Consider the following 20,664-nt stretch of genomic DNA (forward strand, 5'->3'; position numbering starts at 1 on the left):
GCCCGCCTGCCGCCATCACCAACACTAGCACCACAGCCGCTTCACTTGATGTGTCAGAGGAGTTATTTACACATCAGTTGGAAAAAATGAGTGATGCGCAACCATTATTGCCAGAGGATGTAGATAACAGGGATATGTCTCAGGCAGCATTACACACATGGACGTACGGTGTGATGATGATGATGATGATGTTGTACCCGCTGCTGCTTCTTTTGCTGAGTTGTCAGATACAAGTGAAGCGGTTGATGATGACGATGTGTCCGTGGATGTCACGTGGGTGCCCGCTCGAAGAGAAGAAGAACAGGGGGAAAGTTCAGATGGGGAGACAGAGAGGAGGAGGAGACGACTTGGAAGCAGGGGGAGGTCGTCGCAAGGAGCTAGTGGCACAGTCAGACAGCATGCATAGGCACCCATGGTCAGTCAGACACCACGCCAATCAACGCATGCTGTTGCCACCACCAGAATGCCGTCATTGCAAAGCTCAGCAGTGTGGCATTTTTTTGGTGTGTCTACCTCTGATAACAGCGATGCCATTTGCAACCTGTGCCAAAAGAAACTGAGTCGTGGAAAGTCCAACACCCACCTAAGTACAACTGCTTTGCGAAGGCACATGATCTCACATCACAAACGCCCATGAGATCAACACATGAGTAAAAGCAGAACACAAACTCAAAGCCACCATCCTCCTCCTGGTCCAGCATCTTCAGCCACGTCAACCACTGCTGTCCTCCTTGCCCCCTCTCAACCACCCGCCACTCCGCCTCTCGCCTTGAGCAGTTCATGCTCATCTGCCCACAGTCAGGTGTCTGTCAAGGACATGTTTGAGCGTAAGAAGCCAATGTCACAAAGTCACACCCTTGCCCGGCGTCTGACAGCTGGCTTGTCGGAACTCTTAGCCCGCCAGCTTTTACCATACAAGCTGGTGGAGTCTGAGGCCTTTAAAAAATTTGTAGCTATTGGGACACCGCAGTGGAAGGTACCCGGACGAAATTTATTTGCACAAAAGGCAATCCCCAACCTGTACTCGATTGTGCAAAAGGAAGTCATGGCATGTCTGGCACACAGTGTTGGGGCAAGGGTCCATCTGACCACTGATACCTGGTCTGCAAAGCACGGTCAGGGCAGGTATATCACCTACATTGCGCATTGGGTAAACCTGCTCACGGCTGCCAAGCATGGAATGCGTGGCTCTGCAGAGGAGTTGGTGACACCGCCACGACTTGCAGGCAGGCCTGCTGCCACCTCTTCTACTCCTCCTTCTCCATCCTCTTCCATAACCTCCTCGGCTGAGTCCTCTTCTGCTGCTGCATCTTGCTCCACATCAACGGCACCCCCCCAGCTCCCCAGGGGCTATTCCACATTCCGGATACGATAGTGTCACGCCGTCTTGGAGTTGACTTGCCTGAAAGCAGAGAGTCACACCGGACCAGCACTCCTGTCCGCCCTGAAGGCACAGGTGGATCAGTGGCTGACTCCGCACCAACTGGAGATTGGCAAAGTGGTGTGTGACAACGGAAGCAATTTGTTGGCGACATTGAATTTGGGCAAGTTGACACATGTGCCGTGCATGGCACATGTGTGTAATCTGATCTTATAACGCTTTGTGCATAAGTACCCAGACTTACAGGACGTCCTCAAGCAGGCCAGGAAGGTGTGTGGCCATTTCAGGCATTCCTACACGGCCATGGCGCACTTTTTCAGACATTCAGCGCCGAAACAACATGCCAGTGAGGCGCTTGATTTGCGACAGCCCGACACATTGGAAGTCAACACTCCTAATGTTCGACCGCCTGCTCCAACAAGAAAAAGCTGTCAACGAGTATTTGTATGACCGGGGTAATAGGACAGCATCTGCGGAGCTGGGAATTTTTTTGCCACATTACTGGACGCTCATGCGCAATGCCTGTAGGCTCATGCCTGTAGGCTCATGCCTCTTTTTGAGGAGGTGACAAACCTAGTCAGTCGCACCAACGGCACCATCAGCGACATCATCCCATTTGTTTTCTTCCTGGAGCATGCCCTGCGAAGAGTGCTGGATCAGGCCGTAGATGAGCATGAAGAGGAAGAGTTGTGGTCACCATCATGACCACCAGAAACAGCCTTATCAGCATCGCTTGCTGGACCTGCGGCAACGCTGGAAGAGGAGTCTGAGGAAAAGGAGTCAGAGGAGGAATGCGGCTTTGAGGAGGTGGAAGACCAACCACATCAGGCATCCCAGGATTGTCACATATCTGGTACCCATGGTGTTGTACGTGGCTGGGGGGAAGAAAAGACCTTCAGTGAGATCAGTGAGGACGAGGAACGGGACATGAGGAGCTCGGTATCCAACCTTGTGCAAATGGGGTCTTTCATGCTATCCTGCCTGTTGAGGGACCCTTGTATAAAAAGGCTGAAGGAGAACGACCTGTACTGGGTGTCCACGCTACTAGACCCCCGGTATAAGCAGAAAGTGCCTGAAATGTTACTGAATTACCTGAAGTCCGAAAGGATGCAGCAGTTCCAAAATAAATTAAAAAGTATGCTTTACACAGCGTATAAGGGTGATGTCACAGCACAACGGGAATCTAACAGGGGAAGAGGTGAAAGTAATCCTCCTCCTACCACGACCACGCCGGCAAGGACAGGACGCTTTACAGAAGTGTTGTTGATGGAGGACATGCAGAGCTTTTTAAGTCCTACGCATCGCCACAGCCCTTCGGGGTCCACCCTCAGAGAACGACTCGACCGACAGGTAGCAGACTACCTCACCTTAACTGCAGATATCGACACTCTGAGGAGCGATGAACCCCTTGACTACTGGGTGTGCAGGCTTGACCGGTGGCCTGAGCTATCCCAATTTGCGATAGAACTTCTGGCCTGCCCCGCTTCAAGTGTCCTGTCAGAAAGGACCTTCAGTGCAGCAGGAGGTATTGTCACTGAGAAGAGAAGTCGCCTAGGTCAAAAAAGTCTAGATTACCTCACCTTTATTAAGATGAATGAGGGATGGATCCCGAAGGGACTGACAGTAGGCGATACTTTCGACTGATTACTGAGATGAGCTGCCTTGGGCTAAAAATGGTCCACCCGCTGCTGTATTTTATTTCTGAATGCCGGATGACTTGAGTGACTTATCCGCCACCGCAATGTTTTAGGGCACTTTCTGCCTGGGAAACATTAATTTTTCTGGCCTCTGGTGCTGCACTGTGGCTTCAAAAACCAATAAAAAAAAAAGGCACATACATGTGTCAATTCCCCTTCGTGATCGTTACCTTGTTGTGGTGAAGGGGCTTGCGTATCACAATGAAGCAACCACCTCTATAAGTGTGTTGGCCATGGCAATGTTGGCACACCTCAGATGATAAGGTCATTGCTTCATTGTGAACAGACCAAAAGTGATCGGCTGGATAATTTTGCATAGAAAAAACATTATTTTTCTTTGTGATCATCTAAGGTGATCATTAAAGCCTACTAGGCCAACAATGGGCCCACACTGCAGAATCATTGTTTTCTGGGTCACTTAACTGTCACTGAACTACCTCAGCACAACCATAGGCTTTGAAAACCCCCATCGCCTGCAATCTCCCAAACGTGCGCACGAGCACAGTCATCACGCATAGAGGAATACAATTTATGTCAACTCTTTGTGGTTGTTTAAAATCTATTCCATACACGTCTCCTGATAGGGGACATAACAGGGATTAAACTGATAGGAATAGTACTACTTAACACACCACACATATTGGGATTGCACAGTACATTACACAGCGCACGCCCAGTGCCCCAAATTGGAATTAAGAGGACCGACCAAGCATCTTTTTCCATCTCCCATTTCCTAAAATCGATGCCATATACATGTCCCCTGATAGGAGACGTAACAGGGATTAAACTGATAGGAATAGTACTACTTAACACACCTTATAATAATGCAGAGAGAGGCAACGTAGAGAGAGGAGTATGAAGAAGAGGAGTCAGAGGAGCAAGGTGGCTTTGAAGAGGTGGAAGACCAAACACAGCAGGCGTCCCAGGGGGCTTGTAGTCACCTTTCAGGGACCCTTGGTGTTGTACGTGGCTGGGTGGAGGAAGATACCTTCAATGACATCAGTGAGGACAAGGAACGGGACATGGCTAGCTTGGTATCCAACCTTGTGCAAATTGGGAGTTTGCGGTTGTGCAAATGGACTGTTTGCGGTTGTTTGCGGTGCGTTAAACAGGGAGTTTGGTCTGTCACTGTGAAGCGGGCGTAACCATTACACTACCTGATCGATACAACATCATACCTGATGTTTTAAAGCACGTTATTCCAAACAATTTAGGAATGTTCGGTGAGTTATGCCCTTTTTGGATTGAAACCAGACTCTGCGTCAACTGCGTAATTTTCCATGGGAGTTTTGCCATGGATCCCCCTCCGGCATGCCACAGTCCAGGTGTTAGTCCCCTTGAAACAACTTTTCCATCACTATTGTGGCCAGAAAGAGTCCCTGTGGGTTTTAAAATTCGCCTGCCCATTGAAGTTAATGGCGGTTCGCCCGTTTCGCCCATTCGCGAACATTTGCGAAAATTCGCATTCGCAAATGGAAAATTTTATGTTCGCGACATCTCTATTCACCATCTACTATTACCACATTTTCCCAGGCACTGGATATGGTTGGGTCCTGACTTTGGGCGGTACCAAAATTTTTCCCGGAGACATTGAGGTCGGCTAATTCATGACCCGGCAGCAAGTCCTCCACATCTCTCACCATCACACTTAGCAGGGATGTCTTCCCCTCTTCCACCAAAGTGGTGGTCACCCCTACCGCTGGCCCTTTAGTCTCAGGTTCCCAGGGTTCTGGTCTCCCCCAAGAGCTGGGCCTCTCTGCTAGGGTTATCCCTGTCTTATGGATATCAGTCACAGGCTACAGTGTCGGGAAGCCCGGGAAGTCTCTCCCTATTATAAGTGTCACTACCAGAGCTTTGAGACGTTCTCACAGCTCTGTGTCTCCACCCCTGTGATGATGTCACTTAGAGTTTGGAGGTGTTCTCACTGTTCTGTTTCTCCGCCCCTGTAATGAGGTCTTTACTCCCAGCTGTTCCTCCTGCGTTTGATTTCCCTGCCTTTAAATCACCCCTCCTCCTATTGCAGGGCGTGGATTATATTTCTATTTTCAGTTGTAGCTCTGCCTTGAGTATCTTCACTTGTTAAGCTATTAGTTCTCTGGACCTGTGTTCTGTTGCTGCAAGCACTCCGGATACTGCCAGCGGCCCTTGGATCCGTCTTCTCTACGGCTGCAGCTCCATCAGCTAAGTGTGCAGACATTGTTGTGTACCTGGTGATTTTCTGACTGGATCTGAGGTAGCCACGGTTCCCTCCATATTCTGAGCAGGGCATCGGTGGCCGTGCCCCTTCCACTATTGTAGGGGTTACAGGGCTCATCAGTCTTAGGCACGCGGGCATGCCTCGTTCCACCACATGGATCCGGGCATGTGCTTTAGCAGCATAGGGAGAGTGTTGAGGGTCTGACAGGGGTCACCCTTTCTCTTCCCTAGTTTGGGTCCGGTCAGTAGCTCTTTTTACTGTATATGCTCTTGTTACCCTTAAACAGCCGTGACATTATAATCCACCAAAACCGTCCTTGTTGACATGGATCCGCTTTCTGGCTTGGTTGACCGCATGCAGGGTCTTTCTTTGGAAGTAGCGGATCTCCGTCAATCTGTGACTCAGCTACAAGCATTGGGCTCTGCTCCGGCTCATGGAGTCTGTTGCGAACCAAAGGTCTCACTTCCGGAAACGTTCTCCGGGGGCAGTGAGAATTTTGTTCGCTTCAGAGAGGCATGTAAACTCCATTTTTGTTTGTGTCCCCACTCCTCTGGTAATGAGGAACAGAGGGTGAGGATTGTCATCTCCCTGCTCAGGGGTAATGCTCAGACTTGGGCTTTTTCGCTGCCATCAGGGGATCCTTCCCTTCGATCCGTGGAAAGATTTTTTGTGGCCCTGGGGCAGATATATGATGACCCGGATCGTGTTGCTCTGGCAGAATCGAACTTACGTGTTTTATGCCAGAACAAACTGTCTGCGGAGCTTTATTGTTCTGAATTTCGGAGGTGGGCAGCTGATTCAGGCTGGAATGATGCTGCACTCCGAAGTCAGTTCTCTCATGGTCTCTCAGAGGGTTTGAAAGATGCCTTTGCTTTCCATGAGAGACCAACGTCCTTAGAGTCTGCCATGTCATTGGCGGTACGCCTTGACAGGCGTCTAAGGGAAAGAAACAAGACCTCTCCGTCCAGCCATTGTCAGTCTAGGGGCAATGGTGCGGACTCATTCAGTATGCAGGGGTCTCATCCTGTCTCGCTCCCCTCTGAGGAGGAGCCCATGCAGCTAGGCCGACTTGCCCCTGATAAAAGAGGATTTAGTCCTCAGAATATGGTGTGTTTTTGTTGTGGGGGCATAGGTCATTTGGCAAATGTTTGTCCGTCTAGGAGATTCCTGAACTGTACTAAGAGTGATAATAAGAGAAAAACCTCAAGAGGTAGATCATCAAGTTCTGCTACTTTGGGCAAAGTTGATGTGGGAATTGATGCTATTCCTCTGACCTGCAGTTCCCGTTTTCTCCTGTCTGCCAGGGTGGCGCTAGAGAGCAAAGTCATTCCTTGTGAGATTTTTGTCGATAGTGGAGCGGCCGTCAATCTTATTGACACTCAATTTGTAGCCTTGCATGGTTTTCAGGTTTGTACATTAGAAAAGGATATACCTGTTTTTGCTATTGACTCTGCCCCACTCTCGCAGAGATCTCTGAAAGGCATTGTTCACAATATCCGGCTAGCTGTAGGTGACACTCATGTGGAGGAGATATCTTGTTTTGTCCTTAACGGATTGCCTTCTCCTCTAGTTTTTGGGCTACCCTGGCTCACAAGACATAACCCCACTATTGATTGGCAAGGAAGGCAAATAAATGAGTGGAGTGACTTTTGTAGAGAGAATTGTCTCACAGCGACTTTTGCAGAGGTGTCTACTAAAACTGTGCCATCATTTCTCTCTGATTTCTCGGATGTGTTTTCCGAGAGCGGTGTTCAGGAGCTACCTCCTCACCGGGAGTTTGACTGTCCCATTAACCTCATTCCCGGCGCCAAGCTGCCAAAAGCACGCCTCTACAATCTCTCACAACCGGAAAGACTCGCAATGCGAACCTATATCTCCGAGAGTCTCGAGAAGGGGCATATTCGTCCCTCAAAGTCACCTGTTGCCGCGGGTTTTTTTTTTGTTAAAAAAAAAGATGGCTCTCTTAGGACCTTGCTTAGATTTTAGGGAGCTGAACCGTATCACGATTCGCGATCCCTATCCCCTTCCTCTGATCCCGGACCTCTTCAACCAAATTGTTGGGGCCAAGGTGTTTTCCAAATTGGATCTGAGAGGCGCGTACAACCTGGTCAGGGTCAGAGAGGGGGATGAATGGAAAACGGCCTTTAATACCCCTAACGGGCATTTCGAGAATCTTGTTATGCCTTTCGGCCTGATGAATGCTCCGGCCGTCTTTCAGCATTTTGTTAATAGTATTTTCTATCATTTAATGGGGAAATTTGTATTGGTGTATCTTGATGATATTTTGATTTTTTCCCCTGATGTTCAGACCCATCAGGATCATCTTTTTCAGGTCCTGCAGATACTGCGGGAAAATAAACTGTATGCCAAGCTGGAGAAATGTCTTTTTATGGTATCGGAGATTAAATTTCTGGGTTTTCTCCTCTCTGCTTCTGGTTTTCGCATGGATCCGGAGAAGGTCCGTGCCGTGCTGGAGTGGGAGCTTCCTGAAAATCAGAAGGCATTGATGCGCTTTCTGGGTTTTGCTAACTACTACAGAAAGTTCATTTTGAATTATTCCTCTATTGTCAAACCCCTTACTGACATGACAAAAAAGGGGACGGATTTTTCCTCTTGGTCGGAGGAGGCGCTTGCAGCCTTTTCTAAGATTAAAGAGAGTTTTGCGTCTGCTCCCATCTTGGTGCATCCCGATGTTTCCTTACCTTTTATTGTTGAGGTGGATGCTTCCGAGGTGGGTGTGGGTGCAGTTTTGTCCCAGGGCCCCTCTCCTGCCAAATGGCGACCTTGTGCCTTTTTCTCTAGAAAACTCTCCCCGGCAGAGAGAAACTATGATGTGGGAGATAGGGAGTTGTTGGCCATCAAGTTGGCTTTCGAGGAATGGCGCCATTGGTTGGAGGGGGCCAGGCACCCTATCACCGTTTTTACCGACCATAAGAATCTGGCGTACTTGGAGTCGGCCAGGCGTATGAATCCGAGACAGGCCAGATGGTCTCTGTTCTTCTCCAGATTCAATTTTGTTGTTACTTTCCGCCCTGGGATCAAGAATGTGAAGGCTGATGCTCTCTCTCGCTGTTTTCCGGGAGGAGGAAACTCCGAGGACCCGGGTCCCATTTTGGCGGAGGGGGTAGTTGTTTCTGCTCTATATTCCGATTTGGAGGCCGAGGTCCAGGCTGCCCAGTCTGAGGCACCTGCCCGTTGTCCCTCCGGGAAGTTGTTCGTGCCTCCTGAGCTACGTCACAAACTCTTTAAGGAACATCATGATACGGTTCTTGCTGGTCACCCCGGGAGTAGAGCCACGGTAGATCTCATTGCTCGGAGATTTTGGTGGCCGGCTCTTCGTAAGTCTGTGGAGGGTTTTGTGGCGGCTTGTGAGACGTGTGCTCGCGCTAAGGTCCCTCGTTCACGACCTTCAGGTTCCCTTCTCCCGTTACCCATACCTTCCCGTCCTTGGACACACCTGTCCATGGACTTTATCACAGATCTTCCTCGTTCCTCGGGGAAGTCGGTGATCCTGGTGGTCGTGGACCGTTTTAGCAAGATGGCTCATTTCGTTCCTTTCCCTGGTTTACCCAATGCTAAAACGTTGGCGCAAGCTTTTGTCGACCATATTGTTAAATTGCACGGCATTCCCTCTGATATTGTTTGCGATAGAGGCACGCAGTTTGTGTCCAGGTTCTGGAAGGCTTTCTGTTCTCGCCTGGGGGTTCGGCTGTCCTTCTCTTCTGCTTTTCACCCGCAGTCGAATGGTCAGACTGAGCGCCTCAATCAGAATCTGGAGACATATTTGCGCTGTTTTGTGGCAGAGAACCAGGAGGATTGGTGTTCATTTCTCCCTCTTGCTGAGTTTGCTTTGAACAACCGTCGTCAGGAATCTTCTGATAAGTCACAATTTTTTGGTGCATATGGGTTCCATCCGCAGTTTGGGACATTCTTGGGAGGGGCTCTTTCTGGTTTACCTGAGGAGGAGAGATTTTCCTCGTCTTTGTCTACCATTTGGCAAAAGATTCAGAGTAATCTCAGAAAGATGAGTGAGAAGTATAAGCGTGTGGCTGATAAGAGACGTGTGCCTGGTCCGAACCTGAATGTGGGTGATCTGGTGTGGTTGTCTACAAGAAATATTAAACTGAAGGTTCCCTCCTGGAAATTGGGTCCCAAGTTTATTGGGCCTTATAAAATTTTGTCAGTCATCAATCCTGTTGCCTTCCGCCTTGATCTTCCACGGGTTTGGAAGATACATAATGTATTCCACAGATCTCTCTTAAAACCATATATCCAGCCCACGGTACCCTCCTCTTTGCCTCCTCCTCCGATTTTGGTTGATGGCAATCTGGAGTTTGAGGTTTCCAGAATTGTGGACACTCGCATTGTCCGCGGTTCTCTTCAGTACCTCGTTCATTGGAAGGGTTATGGTCCTGAGGAGAGGATGTGGGTTCCGATGTCGGACATTAAAGCCACTCGCCTTATCAGGGCATTTCATAGGGCTCATCCTGGGAAGGTGGGTCCTGGGTGTCCGGAGTCCACCCGTAGAAGGGGGGGTACTGTCACTACCAGAGCTTTGAGACGTTCTCACAGCTCTGTGTCTCCACCCCTGTGATGATATCACTTAGAGTTTGGAGGTGTTCTCACTGTTCTGTTTCTCCGCCCCTGTGATGAGGTCTTTACTCCCAGCTGTTCCTCCTGCGTTTGATTTCCCTGCCTTTAAATCACCCCTCCTCCTATTGCAGGGCGTGGATTATATTTCTATTTTCAGTTGTAGCTCTGCCTTGAGTATCTTCACTTGTTAAGCTATTAGTTCTCTGGACCTGTGTTCTGTTGCTGCAAGCACTCCGGATATTGCCAGCGGCCCTTGGATCCGTCTTCTCTACGGCTGCAGCTCCATCAGCTAAGTGTGCAGACATTGTTGTGTACCTGGTGATTTTCTGACTGGATCTGAGGTGGCCACGGTTCCCTCCATATTCTGAGCAGGGCATCGGCCGTGCCCCTTCCACTATTGTAGGGGTTACAGGGCTCATCAGTCTTAGGCACGCGGGCATGCCTCGTTCCACCACATGGATCCGGGCATGTGCTTTAGCAGCATAGGGAGAGTGTTGAGGGTCTGACAGGGGTCACCCTTTCTCTTCCCTAGTTTGGGTCCGGTCAGTAGCTCTTTTTACTGTGTATGCTCTTGTTACCCTTAAACAGCCGTGACAATAAGATAATAATGTAGATTTGTGGCGTGGGTCCATCTACCTGCCACCTCGTGGGTCCATCTACCTGCCACCGTGGTTAGAGACACCAGCGCGGTGGGGTAGTCTTTTTAGTTTCCGTGGATGCACATCACCCCGACTTTCAGGCCAGTATACTCAGTGGTCCGCACCAGAGTAGCCCTTACTAGGGTCACCAAACTCCCTGAGTCCAGCAGAGCCTCCACCGGAGTGTCTCCAATTTCCAACTGGCACAAGTGATTAAGAGACTCTGAGGTACCTGTTCCACACAGCCTCTTAACATCTAGCAACTGACAGTAACCATAGTTGGTGTAGCTCAACCCGATAGGGAGTCAGTCCAGGATCCTGACACCGCCAGCAGACTATGGGAGCCAGGTCCGCCATGGGTACATCCGGGTTTTATTGGCTCAAATATCCGGGCCTGGGGTGGAGATTTCCGGGGTTTGCCCACCCACCTCCCAACAGAACCATCCTTCAGATTCCTGGTAGCTTCATAGCATTTCACCAGGTCAACCATCTTAAGAGCATTGCCAGGAGACACCTGACCGATCCAGTGCTGGAGAGGGTATGTCAAAGCCCTCCAGAACATATTGGCTAATAGTCTATCCAGCATAGCTGGGGGACTCAGCACACCAGGCTGTAGCCACTTTTGCAAGAAGTGGAGTAAGTCATAATACTGGGTCCTCGCAGGCTAAACCGGCTTAAACCCACACTGATGTTCACGCTGGGCCCGGGCCAACACATTCACCCCCAGTCTTTCCAAAATCTCACCCTTGGTAGTCGGCTACTTGATCGTCCGGCAAGTCGAAATACACCTGCTGGGAATCAGATGCCTGGGATGGAGGGACGACCTCAGCTCACTGGTCATGGGGGTAGCTTTTCCCTTATGGCCACTTTCTTGTACAACGCCAGGTAGGTTTCACCTTGCGGTGTTGGAGATAATTCACACCATGCAGCAATTCTGCCTCAAAGAGTCCTTGCTCATAGCAGCATCAACCTGTTTTCATGCCAAACTGGTAGCAAGCCTTCATCCAGTAATCATAATTTGGACCTAACCTGGGTAAGGTACTTTAACAAATATATTGACAAATGTCTGAACAGGCAATGAACCCTATCTTGACCCAGGTGAAATTAATACTTCACTTTTATTATTGAATATATTAAAATCTATATATGTAAGTGAGTGCAAATTTTTATTTGTAATTATTATTTAATATTTTTGTTTTTAACAAACCAAAAAAAAATATTAAAATTATATTAAAAATACAGTTGCCACTGCACTGGTGGATTCAAATATTGAACAGTGAGGGAGGCACGGAGATGTGCACTAGCTCCCACCCTCTCACTTTAGATACAACGTGCTAACATATCTCTATTCGTAGAGCTGTTGCTGGCTGAATTGTATTGTCAGTGCGGCAGTGTAAAGCAGTGGGAACCAGGGTGCATCAACCCACTGCCAAAGGAGCACAATTGGCAACCTTGTATGCTTCAGACCAGCATAAAGCCCAATGGCAGTTAGGCCTACAAACTTTGATATATCTTTGTATATTAGTGGCAAAAACAAAAACTATTATTTGTCGTTCAGCGGTGCAGCTATATGTTCTAAAGCAATTTTTTGCATGTATTAGTGGCAAAAATATATATATATTATTTTCAATTCAGATGTGTAATTATATGTTGAAAAGCTTTTTGTGACGTGTATAAGTGGAAAAAATAAGGGCCTATTTGCCATTTAGCAGTACAGTTATATGTTCTAAAGCCCATTTTAGAGTGTATTAGTGGCAAAATATATATATATATATATATATATATATTATTTGAAGTTCAGAGGTGTACTTATATGTTCTAAAGCCCTTTTGTCGTGTATTAGTAGCAAAAGAAAAATATATTTACTGTTCAGCGGGGCAGTTATATGTTCTAAAGCCTTTTGTGGAATGTATTAGTGGCAAAAGAAAAATATATTTACTGTTCAGCGGGGCAGTTATGAGTTCTAAATCCATTTTGTGTCGTATAATAGTGACAAAATAAAAATATATTTGCCGTTCAGCGATGCAGTTATATGTTCTAAAGCCCTTTGTGTCGTATAATAGTGACAAAATAAATTATATTTGCCGTTCAGCAGTGTAGTTATACATTCTAAAGCCCTTTTTATCATGTATTAGTGTCAAAAGAAAAATATAATTGCTGTTCAGCTGTGCAGTTATATGTTCTAAAGCCCTTTTTGTCATCTAATAATGGCAAAAGAGAAAAATAAAATTGCCGTTCAGCAGTGCAGTTATATGTTATAAAGCCTTTTCTGGCATGTATTAGTGGCAAAAGAAAAATATATTTATTCTTCCAAGAGGAAGCGAGGCGAAACGTGTGTGGGGGTTGGTGGTCCCCAAAGCATATGAACACCGCCGCCTCCTCAGCTCATATGCCTCTGCAAACGTATATTTTACTGCAGAGGAGAAATCTCGTCTTGCAGCGCCGCATACACCGACTTTTGTGTAATCTGACAGCAACGCAATGCTTCTGTCAGAATGCACATCAGTGCTGCAGCTAGTCGATCGGTTAGTCCACCTGGAAGGTAAAAAAACTAAACAAAAAAGAAAAAACCAGGCCGCAACGCAATACATTTTATTAACTATATAATAACATTTGAACAGAACATATAAACTTTATTTAACTTTTTGAACTGAACGTTAACTTTTTTGCTTACTGGTGATTTTTTTTTTTTTTTTTTACCTTTATAGGACAAACCTCTCCTTCCCCATGGGACAATGTGTAAAGCGCAAATCGCCCAAAGATGTGGCAAAGTGCATTATGCACTTTGTCCCAGGTGAAAGGAGAGGTTTGCAGCAGCTGTGTGTGAATGGGCCCTAATAGCCCTGTGTACCTGTCCTGTGAGATGTGATCCCTATGCTAAGTGTACTTGTATGTGGTACTTCCGGAAACACTCCCCTAAGCATATAGGGCAGGGTGGTCAGGGCAGTCAGGACAGAAATAGCGGGTGTCACGACTTATTCCACTCCTGCTACAGACACGACATCTTTTTCGGGGTGACGGTTGGGTTAAGGTACCAGCAACGACATTGGGGAAATGTCGCTCGTGTAGACGGCTAACTACACTGGTGGATGGGGCCACGGAACCTCCTGCATACAGGAGGTTCTCGATGATCTCTTCCTGAAATTTGAGGAAGGATCCTGTTCTCCCATCCTTACTGTAGAGAACAAAACTATTATAATGCAGCCAATTGAATCAAATATACAGACACCTTCTTATACCAGCGTCTGGTGCGGCGGGAAACTAAATATGGAGCCAACATCTGGTCATTGAAGTCCACCCCTCCCATGTGAAGGTTATAGTCGTGGATTGAGAGGGGCTTTTCAATGACACTGGTTGCCCGTTCTATTTGTATTGTCGTGTCTGCGTGAATGGAGGAGAGCATGTAAACGTCACGCTTGTCTCTTCATTTCACCGTGAGCAGTTCTTGGTTACACAAGGCAGCCCTCTCCCCCCTTGCAAGACGGGTGGTAACGAGCCGTTGGGGGAAGCCCGCGTGACTAGTTAGCGCGGTGCCACAGCAGCCAATCTGTTCTAGGAACAAATGCCTGAAGAGGGCCACACTTGTGTAGAAATTGTCCACATAAAGATGGTACCCCTTGCCAAATAAGGGTGACACAAAGTCCCAGACTGTCTTCACACTGCTCCCCAGGTAGTCAGGGCAACTGACCGGCTCCAGGGTCTGATCTTTTCCCTCATAGATCCGAAATTTGTGGGTATAGCCTGTGACCCTTTCACAGAGCTTATACAATTTGACCCCATACCGGGCGCGCTTGCTTGGGATGTATTGTTTGAAGCCAAGGCGCCCGGTAAAATGTATTAGGGACTCGTCTACGCAGATGTTTTGCTCAGCGGTATACAAATCAGCAAATTTCTGGTTGAAGTGGCCTATGAGGGGCCGAATTTTGTGGAGCCGGTCAAAAGCTGGATGGCCTCTGGGATGGGAGGTGGTGTTGTCGCTAAAGTGCAGGAAACGCAGGATGGTCTCAAATCGTGTTTTGGACATAGCAGCAGAGAACATGGGCATGTGATGAATTGGGTTTGTGGACCAATATGACCGCAATTCATGCTTTTTGGTCAGACCCATGTTGAGGAGAAGGCCCAGAAAATTTTTAATTTCGGAAACTTGGACTGGTTTACACCAGAAAAGCTGGGCATAAAAGCTTCTCGGGTTGGCGGATATAAATTGAGTGGCATACCGATTTGTTTCTGCCACAACTAAGTCCAAGAGCTCCGTAGTCAAGAACAGCTCAAAAAATCCCAGGGCCGAACCGATCTGAGCTGTCTCAAACCGAACTCCAGACTGGGCGGTGAAAGGGGGAACTACAGGTGCGGCTGAAGTTGGGGGACTGCCAATCAGGGTTTGCCAGCACCTCATGGATTCTAGGGGCTCTACGGGCCTGTCTGTGCGGTGGCTGCGACGGGGTAACTATTGCACGTGCCACTGTACCAGCTTCAACTGCCCTTCTGGTGCTCACCACTTCACCATGTTGTACGGCAGTGCTGGTACTAGGTTCAGGATGGGCTGCGCTGCTGGTGTATGCCTCACCACATAATCCGACAGCGCCAGCCCCACTCTGCTGCCCTTGAAGCGGATCCTGCGCAACCTGTGGTCTAGCGACACGGGGCGGGTACGCCTGGTGCTATCAGGGACCTCAACCTCCTCGTCCGAACTTTGGGTCAGACTGCCACTGCTTTCTACAGGTTCATATTCTGACCCGCTAGATTCATCAGATGAGGGTTCTCATTCCTCATCCGACTGGGTCAGAAGCCTGTAGGCCTCTTTAGAAGAATACCCCCTGTTTGACATTTGGACTACTAAATTTAGGGGTATTCCCTGAGACTACCCAAGAAAAAAAGCAAGCCTGTCTTACAAATGGAAGGCTAGCGAAGTACCGGAGGCCGCTGAGATTGATAAAAAATATCAAAACTGTTTTTTTTTATCGCCGCAGCGCTTGCAAAGTGATTGTGCAGTGATCAAAAAATATATATTTTTTGTCACTGTGGCGGGGCGGGCGTGGGTGAATGCACGTGTGGGCGACCGATCAGGCCTGATCGGGCAAACACTGCGTTTTGGGTGGAGGGCGAGCTAAGGTGACACTTATACTATTATAGATCTGACTGTGATCAGTTTTGATCCAGAGAAGATACAGGCGGCATTCCGCTGTCTGCGATGCGGTGCGCGTGTCCAAGGAAGATCCACAGATACTGGTATAGAGAGGACCGGCACTCGCCGGTCCTCTCTATACCTGTGATCAGTTTTGATCACTTACAGATACTATAAAAGTACAAAAGCTGATTAGCGGGACGCTAATCAGCGAATAAGTGACTGCGGTGCGATGGGCTGGGCGCTAAATGATCGCTAAACTATCTAACCAAGAGGCCTAAACTATCCTAAAACCTATCAGTCAATACCAGTGAAAAAAATATGTGACAGTTTTCACTGATCACTTTTTTCCCTTTCACTAGGTGATTGACAGGGGCAAGAAGGGGTGATCAAGGGGTTAATTGGGGTGCTGGGGGGTTATCTGGGGCTAAGGTGTAGTGTTTGGTGCTACTCACTGTGATGCCTGCTCCTCTGCTGAGACCAACCGACGAAAAGGACCAACAGAGGAGCAGGGAAGCCATTTAACACCTTATATTTATAAATATAAGGTGTTAGATGGCTTCTGATTAGAGATTTTGAAAATCGCCAGCCTGCCAGCAACGATCATTGACTGGCAGGCTGGTGACAAAATCGTTCTTCAACTTTTGCCGGCCCGCAATGCGCATGCGCGGGCCGGCTCAGACCGAAATCTCGCGTCTCGCGAGATGACGCACGGATGCGCCCAGGAGGAATGAATCGACCGCCTCCAGGACGCATCCGTGCATTAGGCGGTCCGGAGGAAGTTAAGTTCCTCCTGATCACTTGTGCTTGTAAAGTCCCTTGGCTAGACTCAACTCTAATCTTCACTAGACTTGCTTTATATTCATACTTAGATTTACTGTCTTGTGCTTGGCTGCTATGACTCCTTGGTCTGTCATCTCTAGGCTTGATCAGCGCCCAGAGGAAAGAAAAGCAGCTACTTTGTGGAACTTTACGGTTCTCCTCCTCCATTAACTTCTTTCTTCTCTCTCCAACTAACTACTTCAATTCCTGTTCTAGCACACCCCAAGCAATATATATTATGTGGCGCCAGCACCACCTAGGGGCAAATACATTTATTGACAATGCCAGCCTGATATTAGGAAAAAAACAATATATTAAATACATTGAATATGACATTTAGCAACAATTTAACCACTTCAGCCCCCCTAGCTTAAACACCCTTGATGACCAGACCACTTTTTACAATTCTGCACTACACTATTTTCACCGTTTATTGCTCGGTCATGCAACTTACCACCCAAATGAATTTTACCTCCTTTTCTTCTCACTAATAGAGCTTTCATTTGGTGGTATTTCATTGCTGCTGACATTTTTACTTTTTTTGTTATTAATCGAAATTTAATGAAATTTTTGCAAAAAAATGACATTTTTCACTTTCAGTTGTAAATTTTTTCTAAAAAAACGACATCTATATATACATTTTTCTCTAAATTTATTGTTCTACATGTCTTTGATAAAAAAAAATGTTTTGGTAAAAAAAATGGTTTGGGTAAAAGTTATAGCGTTTACAAACTATGGTACAAAAATGTGAATTTCTGCTTTTTGAATCAGCTCTGACTTTCTGAGCACCTGTCATGTTTCCTGAGGTTCTACAATGCCCAGACAGTAGAAAAACTCCACAAATAACCCCATTTTGGAAAGTAGACACCCTAAGGTATTCGCTGATGGGCATAGTGAGTTCATAGAACTTTTTATTTTTTGTCACAAGTTAGCGGAAAATGATTAATTTTTATTACAAAGTCTCATATTCCACTAACTTGTGACAAAAAATAAAAACTTCCATGAACTCACTATGCCCATCACGAAATACCTTGGGGTGTCTTCTTTCCAAAATGGGGTCACTTGTGGGGTAGTTATACTGCCCTGGCATTTTAGGGGCCCAAATGCGTGCAAAGTAGTTTGAAATCAAAATCTGTAAAAAATGGTCGGTGAAATCCGAAAGGTGCTCTTTGGAAAGTGCCCCTTTGCCCACCTAGGCTGCAAAAAAGTGTCACACATGTGGTATCGCCGAACTCAGAAGAAGTTGGGGAATGTATTTTGGGGTGTCATTTTACATATACTCATGCTGGGTGAGATAAATATCTTGGTCAAATGCCATCTTTGTATAAAAAAATTGGAAAAGTTGTATTTTGCCAAGATATTTCTCTCACCCAGCATGGGTATATGTAAACTGACACCCTAAAACATATTCCCCAACTTCTCCTGAGTACGGCGATACCACATGTGTGACACTTTTTTGCAGCCTAGGTGGGCAAAGGGGCCCACATTCCAAAGAGCACCTTTCGGATTTCACCGTCCATTTTTTACAGATTTTGATTTCAAACTACTTTGCACGCATTTGGGCCCCTAAAATGCCAGGGCAGTATAACTACCCCACAAGTGACCCCATTTTGGAAAGAAGACACCCCAAGGTATTTCGTGATGGGCATAGTGAGTTCATGGAAGTTTTTATTTTTTGTCACAAGTTAGTGGAATATGAGACTTTGTAAGAAAAAAAACCAAAAAAAACCCCCATAATTTTCTGCTAACTTGTGACAAAAAATAAAAAATTCTAGGAACTCGCCATGCCCCTCAAGGAATACCTTGGGGTGTCTTCTTTTCAAAATATGGTCACTTGTGGGGTAGTTATACTGCCCTGGCATTTTAGGGGCCCAAATGTGTGAGAAGTAGTTTGAAATCAAATTCTGTAAAAAATGCCCTGTGAAATCCGAAAGGTACTCTTTGGAATGTGGGCCCATTTGCCCACCTAGGCTGCAAAAAAGTGTCACACATGTGGTATCGCCGTACTCAGGAGAAGTTGGGCAATGTGTTTTGGTGTGTCTTTTTACATATACCCATGCTGGGTGAGAGAAATATCTCGGCAAATGACTTCCCATTTTTTTTATACAAAGTTGGCATTTGACCAAGATATTTATCTCACCCAGCATGGGTATATGTAAAATGACACCCCAAAACACATTCCCCAACTTCTCCTGAGTACGGCGATACCACATGTGTGACACTTTTTTGCAGCCTAGATGCGCAAGGGGGCCCAAATTCCATTTAGGAGGGCATTTTTAGACATTTGGATCCCAGACTTTTTCTCACGCTTTAGGGCCCCTAAAAAGCCAGGGCAGTATAAATACCCCACATGTGACCCCATTTTGGAAAGAAGACACCCCAAGGTATTGAATGAGGGGCATGGCGAGTTCATAGAATTTTTATTTATTTTTTGCCACAAGTTAGCGGAAATTGATTTCTTTTTGTTTTTTTCTCACAAAGTCTCCCTTTCTGCTAACTTGGGACAAAATGTTAAATCTTTCATGGATTCAATATGCCCCTCACCGAATACCTTGGGGTGTCTTCTTTCCGAAATGGGGTCACATGTGGGTTATTTATACTGCCCTGGCATTTTAGGGGCCCTAAAGCGTGAGAAGAAGTCTGGAATATAAATGTCTAAAAACTTTTACGCATTTGGATTCCGTGAGGGGTATGGTGAGATTTTATTTTTTGACACAAGTTAATGGAATATGAGACTTTGTAAGAAAAAAGCAAACAAAAAAAACTATTTCCGCTAACTTGTGCCCAAAAAATGTCTGAATGGAGCCTTACAGGGGGGTGATCAATGACAGGGGGGTGATCAGGGAGTCTATATGGGGTGATCAACACCCTGTCATTGACCACCCCCCTGTAAGGCTCCATTCAGACGTCCGTATGTGTTTTGCGGATCCGATCCATGGATGGGTGGATCCGTAAAACACATACGGACGTCTGAATGGAGCCTTACAGGGGGGTGATCAATGACAGGGGGGTGATCAATGACAGGGGGGTGATCAGGGAGTGTATATGGGGTGATCCCCCCCGACAGGCTCCATTCAGACGTCCGCATATATTTTGCGGATCCGATTCATGGATGCGTGGATCCATAAAACACATACGGACGTCTGAATGGAGCCTTACAGGGGGGTGATCATCCCATATAGACTCCCTGATCACCCTCCTGTAAGGCTCCATTCAGACATCCGTATGTGTTTAGCGGATCCGATCCATGGATGCATGGATCCGCAAAACAAATACGGACCTCTGAATGGAGCCTTACAGGGGGGTGATCAATGACAAGGAAGTGACCAGGGAGTCTATATGGGCTGATCACCCCCCTGTCAGGCTCCATTCTGACGTCCGTATGTGTTTTGCGGATCCGATCCATAGATGCGTGGATCCGTAAAACACATACGGGCGTCTGAATGGAGCCTTACAGGCGGGTGATCAATGACAGGAAGTGATCAGGGAGTGTATATGGGGTGATCACCCCCCTGTCACTGATCACCCCCCTGTAAGGCTCCATTCAGACGTCCGTATGTGTTTTGCGGATCCGATCCATGGATGCGTGGATCCGCAAAACACATACGGACCTCTGAATGGAGCCTTACAGGCGGGTGATCAATGACAGGGGGTAATCAGGGAGTGTATATGGGGTGATCACCCCCCTGTCACTGATCACCCCCCTGTAAGGCTCCATTCAGACGTCCGCATGTGTTTTGCGGAACCGATCCATGGATGCGTGGATCCGTAAAACACATACGGACATTTGAATGGAGCCTTACAGGGAGGTGATCAATGACAGGGGGGTGATCAGGGAGTCTATATGGGGTGATCAGGGGTACATAAGGGGTTAATAAGTGACAGGGTCTAGCGTAGTGTAGTGGTGGTTGGTGCTACTTTACAGAGCTACCTGTGTCCTCTGGTGGTCGATCCAAGCAAAAGGGACCACCAGAGGACCAGGTAGGAGGTATATTAGACACTGTTATCAAAACAGCGTCTAATATGCCTGTTAAGGGTTAAAAAAATTGCATCTACAGCCTGCCAGCGAACGATCGCCGCTGGCAGGCTGTAGATCCTGTCTCTTACCTTCCGATCCTGTGAACTCACGCGCCTGTGTGCGCGCGTTCACAGGAAGTCTCACCTCTCGCGAGATGACACACGGATGCGTCCAGGAGGAATGAATCAACCGC

Source organism: Bufo gargarizans, chromosome 2, assembly GCF_014858855.1.
Source record: "Bufo gargarizans isolate SCDJY-AF-19 chromosome 2, ASM1485885v1, whole genome shotgun sequence".
Taxonomy (NCBI): Eukaryota; Metazoa; Chordata; class Amphibia; order Anura; family Bufonidae; genus Bufo; species Bufo gargarizans.